The following is a 7,739-nucleotide window of genomic DNA, read 5'->3' on the forward strand; positions in this document are numbered from 1 at the left end:
GTGTCTGTGGGCGTATGAAGTTCGAAATGATTCGTCTGGAAATATTTGGGAAATCCAGAAGTGACAAGCGATAAGGATCTCCCCCTTTAGCAACAGTCAAAGTCAGTCGACGGAAATCTTCGACTCCCAGAGCCAGCTAGCCAAAGATGACAGAGAGCGAATTGCCGATGCTGTTCAGTCAGTCTCTCTAACCATCTTTGATTGAGAATGGTGGGGCCGCCGCCCAATTCAAGATCGTCACTCCGTCTCATTCACTCTCGGATCAAGTTGAAGTCAGTATTAGCTGCAGATCACCAACTCAGCCCAGATCCCCGGTAGCAACAACGACAGCAACAACTCGGCACTTTTGACAGACTGATTCGAATCACTTTTTGGGTGGTTCCGTGCAAAAAGAATTCCACTTCCAACTGCATCTCGTCATCGTCGTTGTCGCCGTGGTGATCTTGATCAATTCGCTGGGAATGGAATCTCAAGAAAAAAATGTCCTCCAACGAATCCGTGCCTCTTAACGGATTGCCAGGTTTAAAAGAGAATTAAGATTACTCTATTTCAATCTCGGGTAGATTGGCGAGGAGTTCCTAATCCCCATGAAGTAATTAAGGGAACAGCGTGTGATGCCCATTGGTTTAACGGAGATGAAGAACGAGATGAAAAGTCCCTCAAGTAGTGTAGTACATGTCCGGACAGGAGCATCAACCCGGTTTTTCCGAGCTAGGAGAGTGTAGGATTATTCGAAATAAATAGGCTCCCGAAATAGATGGCTAATCCGTTTCCCAATTCAATGCCACCAAAAAAATCCATTACTCGGACAATGCGAGTTGTCGCCTCTCAGGAATGAACTATGCCTTACCAGGCGTCCTTATTTTTGAACAGCTTGGATCCCGACTGTTCTCGGGTGTCAACAACATGCGACGTGACTCACGCCCTCAGAGAGCAGGATTGGATTGGCCCGGGTACGATGTTGGGCTACTAGTACATACAGTAGGTGCTCATAACATTCGCTGCGATCAGGATGGGTCCCCACATTGGTCCCGAGCATCCGCCGCCGCAGCATGATGGTTTTGATGAATTTCTGAGCAGGTGTCGTTGGCATTCTGAGAAGACCATCCCATGCCAAGAACTTGTCATGTCCACCCTTGATTTACTATTTTCCAAGGCAACGAGACTCACTCCACCAAGCCAACCATGGTCAACGAGCCGCTGACTAGCCTTTGACCGGGGTTCACTGGAATGCTTTTTGGCCACAGACATTTTCTACCATTCCAACATTAACACTTAAGATAGTAAGCTTAAATGGAAATGGAGACCAGCATGGAGATGTATTCATGGGAGTTTTTATGCATAAGAAAGACACATTTGTCCCCATCAATCCATGTCAAAGCCCTGGAAAGGACGTTTTCAAGCATTTGCTTTGATGTGATCTTTTGATGTGAATGAAAAATCAGAAACGAATGATCATTCTAATACGGGACTCGATCCTTGATGCCTCTTCTTGTTCAAAAGAAATCTTGCATTTTCATGGTTATCATTGAGCTGATGCAGTTGCTGTCAAATGATAATTTAAGGCGTTAAAAGAGGAAGATAAACTTTAAGCTCACTCTGTAATGAAACGGCAAAAGGACCGTGAACTGAATAACTTTGGCACCATTTAACGCTACGCAAAATGAAGGGGACATCCGTTTCTTACCAAAACGCTTGGTTCGAAATTTGGTATTAGGGTGCAAAACTATAACCCAGATCGCTTTTTTAGTTGTGCCGCTTGGCTGATGGTGTTGGTTTAATGAGTTGATTTCTAATAGAAGCAGAAATAGCCAATTGCCATGAAATTGGAGAGGGTGGTCTGTTTGTTTCCTCGTCCTGTTCCCGCTGTTCACTTCCTCGAATCATTCACCCACTTCAGTAGAACGATAGACAAGACGAGTGAAACTATCTACAATACCTCAGACACAGGAGCAACGAGGGATGAATGAAACCAGCTGGAATGGAATGACAGGAATTTGTGTCAGAGATCGAGACACCTTCGCCACCAAAACTGGAACGAGAGACAAACACACACTCACGAAATCCAGACCCCCGACCGGTTATTCTTCTTCCCCTGATTCCGTCAAGACCAACAAGACATTCATATCGCACAAAATGTTGGTCGGCCACCACATTGATGAAAACGCCTTTGCCTGCCCTATTTCAGGTGCATGGAAGCAAGTCCGAGAAATAGAAAGTCCTACCAATCCGCCTATTCCTATGTGGTTTCGCATCACCTATGTGGAAAGGTCCCCTGGGACTTGGTCAAGTGACCAGAATTAAGTGGTCCAAAATTGGGGATGATGCTCACCACCACGATGAAATTGACCCCCAAGAGCGATTAAATTGGCCATCAATAGGGACCTTCCGCAACGAGCAGTCGGCGACCAAACCCCAAGATCCCTGGCATCCCGTTGTTCCGGATGGATAGATGGATGGATGGATGATGTACTGTACATACTCTAAAAATTGGCTGCGTGTGTGTATGTGTGTGGCGAAAAATAGAAGTGGTGGCAGGCCGACTTGGCTGCCTTGGCTGTCTTGGCTTGGCATTCGTCTCAAACTGAGATCGAGTGCGAAGCGAGGAAATGAACCACCCGGAGTGGGCCAAGCACCCAATAAGTCATCTCTCTCTCTCAATTGGCTGGGGAAGGAAATTTCCGAATCGTGATTCGTGACTTTGGGCGCGATCGCGTTTGTCAATGATCATTGATGAATTGATTGATTAACCACGGGGACCAAGCACAGACGACGACCCTAGTCAGTGCAGCTGCTCTTCATGTGACAGATCCCATTCAGTCTAGGGTCTTGTCGCTCTCAAGTATGTCTTTTGCTGTTTAAGGGGGAACGGATTGGTTTGGCATTGCTTTGATTTGCTAGTGATTTGAACGCCGATTGAAAAATGGTTCGAGTATTATCATTCAGATTTATCTTTCGGCTTTGGATGAGGTGGATCCCTTGATCGATTAAAATCTTTGTTCTTCGATCCGCCGTTCAACTCGGTGGCCATTAGCACTGCCCCCTCCCTGGGTTTATTTGCCAACTCCTCCCGCGAATCATTTACACTCTGAACCCCATGCTCAAAACACCATCAGGTCGACGAGACTTTTCCCAAAGATCATTTTCCCAAAACACTCAAAGTCCCATCCCAGAGTGGTGAGTCCCTGACCCTTCCTAATACTTGACCATTAAACCTCAACACAACAAGCCATGGGGAGGATGGATGATTGTCTTCCACCCAGGAAATTAGTCTACACTACCTCTATGAACTCCTCGCTCACCAAAGGAGCAGGAAAGGGACCGAAGATGCTGATGGGTTCGGGGTTCATTATCAAATCCTCATTTCATTTCATGCCTTGATTACCACGCCTCGATTCTCCCAAAGACTTTTTGCTCTTCTCCTGTCGGTGCTCTGAATTCAAGACAACGCAAATAAGCAATACTAGGTAAAGTTCAAGTAGCATTGCCACTTTTTCGAACTAGTCCTTTTCAAAAGCGCTATCTTCAGGTATTGCTTTTCAACATATCAGTTACGATTGATTGGTGCGGTGAATGAGATGATCGACTAACAAAGTTAGGAAACAAATTGCCCTGTAGTGTCTCTGCAACCAAAAACGTCTTCAAAGATTTCTCGCTAAAAACCAAATTCGTGATGTAATCTTTTTTTTTTTTTCAAATCGAGAGCAAACTCATTGTCTTCATCGCAGGTTAAGAGGAAGCGGGTAAAAGTCTGAGCATTTCAAAGTCATATCGTCATGAGTGGGTAAACAAAGGGTCCTGGTTTCACGTTGTTTCATTCCGAAGTTGATCAATTGTTATTGTTGTAGTTGTAGCAGCTCTTGTTGTTGAAGTAGTTGCTGTTATTCAAGATGATGAGTTGGTATAGGAACAATCATGGCTACTCCAAGCAATAGTTGGTCGGTAGTGCATGATTGGCTGATTGGCTTGGAGCAATCACTTGAACGGGTGTAGTACGAGCAATGGTAGACCCACAGTCACCCTCCACAACCACGAGCCAGTCGTACGTAAGACAACCATCGAGAAATGTCGAAAAGCGGGCCGAAAGGAAATGAATGAAATACGATCATCACGGCCATTGTCCGACCAGCAATCTATTCACCGACAACGGCCACCTCTCAAAAAGAAAATTGGACTTTTTCCAATGGGCTCTCCACGCTTTTCTCATCCTGCTTACATTATTCAACCTGGGACTGCTTAATACTTGATTTCGAATAGACAGGGTTAGTTCACTCAATCCCCAAATCCTGAACCACCCTAGTCTGATCTTTGAGTCTCATTTGAGAGAAGCAAATCAATCCCTGTGCGAGAGCATCTCGCCTTGAAGTACGCCCACGATATTTCAAGAAGTCGGCGAAGGGAAAGCTAATCAGCAAATATACGACTTTGGCCGTTGTTGATGTTGACGGTTCTCGTACATAGCATACATTGCGGTGATGAGTTCAAATCACGTGATGATCGTGGTGCTTATTGATTGGTTTTGCTGTAATAACGTCCGAACTGAGAGAGAACCAACAAAACTCCTCACCACAGCCATTTGGTCCGCCATCAACATGAGGAAAGCTTCTTGGTCAAGTGCTCACGAGCTCCTGATAGTGACCAATTTCCAGATTTTAAGCATCTTTCGTCATGTAGGCTGTTAATGACTAACTAGGAATTTTTACTCTTTTTTTACGGAGGGTGTTGGGATCAGCTTGCCAAGTAGCGAGTCTACGAGCCTTTGTTTTCAGCTAACTCTCGCTATGGTACGAAGTGTCGAATGAGGAGTGAAAGCTAGCAAATGGTTTGATATTCATCATTAAATGGATGCGTTTGTTTCGGAGAGCCGTGACAATGATTCCTGATCATGATCAGATGATGGTTTGTGGGCTCGTTTGAGCTCCATAATAAAATATACTTGTAGGGCTGCCGATTTGGGCCGATCGAGGAAGGAGCGACCATCTCCGCTGCCGTGATCGTCATAATGAACGTTAGACATGAGAGGGGCAATTTTCAAGAATTCCCAAGTCCTCTGGAAGAAATTAATTGGCTTATCAGTTGGGCAGACTTTGACGAAGTGCCATTAAGGGAGCTGACAAAAGTCATTATCTTCCAAATGTGACACCCGAGGTTCCCAAAGATCCCTCGAAAACGAGTGAGTGACCACAGCCAGTCAAGATTGGTGTGAAACGTCGAATCATCAATGTGCCGAGTACATCCAAGCCACCCGTATTATTCAAACGCCAACACGTTCGTACTTGAATGTATGCCTTGAACAATTTTCGTTGAATAGTCGCTCAGTTGGGTACTTGTTGATAAGCTCAAATGGGCTTCCGAAATCTCGACCAGAGTTCGAATGATTCAAATAGAACAGAACCAACCGCAAAACCACACACCCCTATTGTTGGTAACGATCCATCGAGTCCGCAAACCAAGAAGCACTTCTTCCACTACCAAAATAGTGGAAGTCTTGCTCCTCACTCACGCTTTTCAGCCGTGGAATTGATGGCCAAGCTCGTGAAGTCGTTTCTTAAATTGGCTTTAAATTTGACGAGGATCTCCACTTCTTCGACCAATTCCTTTGGCCGTTCACTCCATAGGTTGGTTTGATCAGGAGGGTTGATTCCACTACAGGGATGGACTTCTCCAAAGACGCTCGAAAGACCACTTTGGCCCTACCCTTTAGGACTAGACTTTTGGCATGACCCAAGTTCTAAACTATACAAAGACTATCAATAGATACCAATGCAAGCGACCCTTACCTTGGGTTGACAACAAACCGAAAGGCAATGAGATGCGGGAGCTCGGCGTAGTTAGGGGAAGCCCAGCCCTGCGTATCAAGTTTATTGGGGTCTTACTCGTTCATTTTGTGGTCTTGGAAGTCGAGAAGAATCGACACCAATCATCAGGTCCGAACTGGCAAAGGAAGAGCCAAGTGCTTACCGGAATGGTACTAGGTCTGCTTTTGTTGGAATGGTCGTAAAACCATTTTCCAGATCCTTTTTCTTACTTTTTGCCAACCTGATTGGCGCTACTGTAAGCACAATGCAGCCACTAAACGATTCGTTGTGCCGGCAAACATTTTCTTCCACTATCGTTATTTCAAACATGTATTTCTCTGGCAAATAACAACATCAAGGTTTGCTTGAGGCCGATGTGAGTTGATTCTTAAAATGGGTGTGTTAGTGAATCTTTGGTGCTTCCCAACTCCCAGGAATGAACGTTATGCTTATTTTCTTGATGTTCGTTTGTAAACGACAAAGATGAAGTTTTGGCTGATAATGATCACGGGGCCAAGTGCCAAACTAATGCTTTTGGGGAAGAATGAATTTAAGTCGAGAAAGAGAGTGAACGAGTGAGTGAGTAGCTCCCATCTGAGTTTAAACCCAAAACAGATTGATTGGACGATTTGGACTTGAATTGGAGACAATTTTGGTCAGACCTCTTGGATCATGATCGTTGACGAGGAGCTAACTGTGCCACAACTACTCGCTAATGATACAGAAGAAGATCACCATTTCCACAGACCATTCAGGGATTGGCCTATCTTCAGCTTCGATCATTGAAAGCGGGGCACCAATCAATTCTTCTTTCAAACCAAACTGAGCAACAATGTGCTTGTTTGATACATTCTCCCACTGAAGTTCTTAATTCATCTGACATCATAGTCCTGCATTTGGCAGAGAGTTCAAAATTAGAGTCAATCTCGGTCCAAGGAAATATTATTCATTGTATGACCATTTTTTCCCGGGAAAGCCTATTCTTCTGGCGGATTCGATGCTTTTTTTTGTGATCAAGAACCAGCTGACATACTGTATTACCCAGCTGTATTCATAAACTAAAAAGCAGCAAGATTCAGTGATTGAGGTTGAATGCAGTTACCAATTCTTTATACTACCATTGGATACAATTTAAGTTAGTACTCTTACATGATTGCTATTGATTAAAAGTCCTGAGAAAGACATAGATTTAGCACACTTTGGAGAGCAGTTTGAATTGGCTCGATTCTTTATATGACTCTCAAGGGCAACTAAGTTTTAGTGAAAAAGCCCAATGTCAATATCAGCATCTGACCGAGTCCTTCAGATGAGCTCTCTTGGATTTGGTTACTTTATGCTTGAGCACAGAGCGGCTGTTGGTGATGTTTTTTTCTATCTCGAGATTCTGTCAAATTGGTCGACAAGGATCGAGGGGAGAACGAAAAGCAAATCTCAAGTGTCGTCATAAAAATGCTGGGTAATTTGTAGTAGCATGATTTAATTACTACCTGTCTACGACTTTGATCTCTTATGACAACACTTGTGCTTGATCGCCATTTGAGCAAAAAAGAACCCCGAGCCACTCGCTGGGATCCCTCATAAAATGATTGGCTGGGGTTCGGCTAATAATGATGATGTCGTCGTGGTCGTCCACTATCATGATCCAGATGTTAATGGTCTCGCCTAAGAAGGATCACTGTAAACGGATCCAGATGATCAAGGCTCGTTTCTTTTTATACTTAAGCAACGAGCAGTAAGATTGAAAAGTTCCACTTAATTTCCTAGTTTGTGTTTGACACCCATTTAGGCCATTCATGATTATTATTCAGTGGTGAACCAAGATGAATCGTCCTTCTCCACTGTCCATGGACGCCTAACTGTTTCCTGTAGAAGAAGGCGTCAGCCCTGCGAACTCACTCACTTAATCACTCCATGTTATTCTTCATTGCCGTGGGATTTTTG

Source organism: Tigriopus californicus, chromosome 5 (genome assembly GCF_007210705.1).
Source record: "Tigriopus californicus strain San Diego chromosome 5, Tcal_SD_v2.1, whole genome shotgun sequence".
NCBI lineage: Eukaryota > Metazoa > Arthropoda > Copepoda > Harpacticoida > Harpacticidae > Tigriopus > Tigriopus californicus.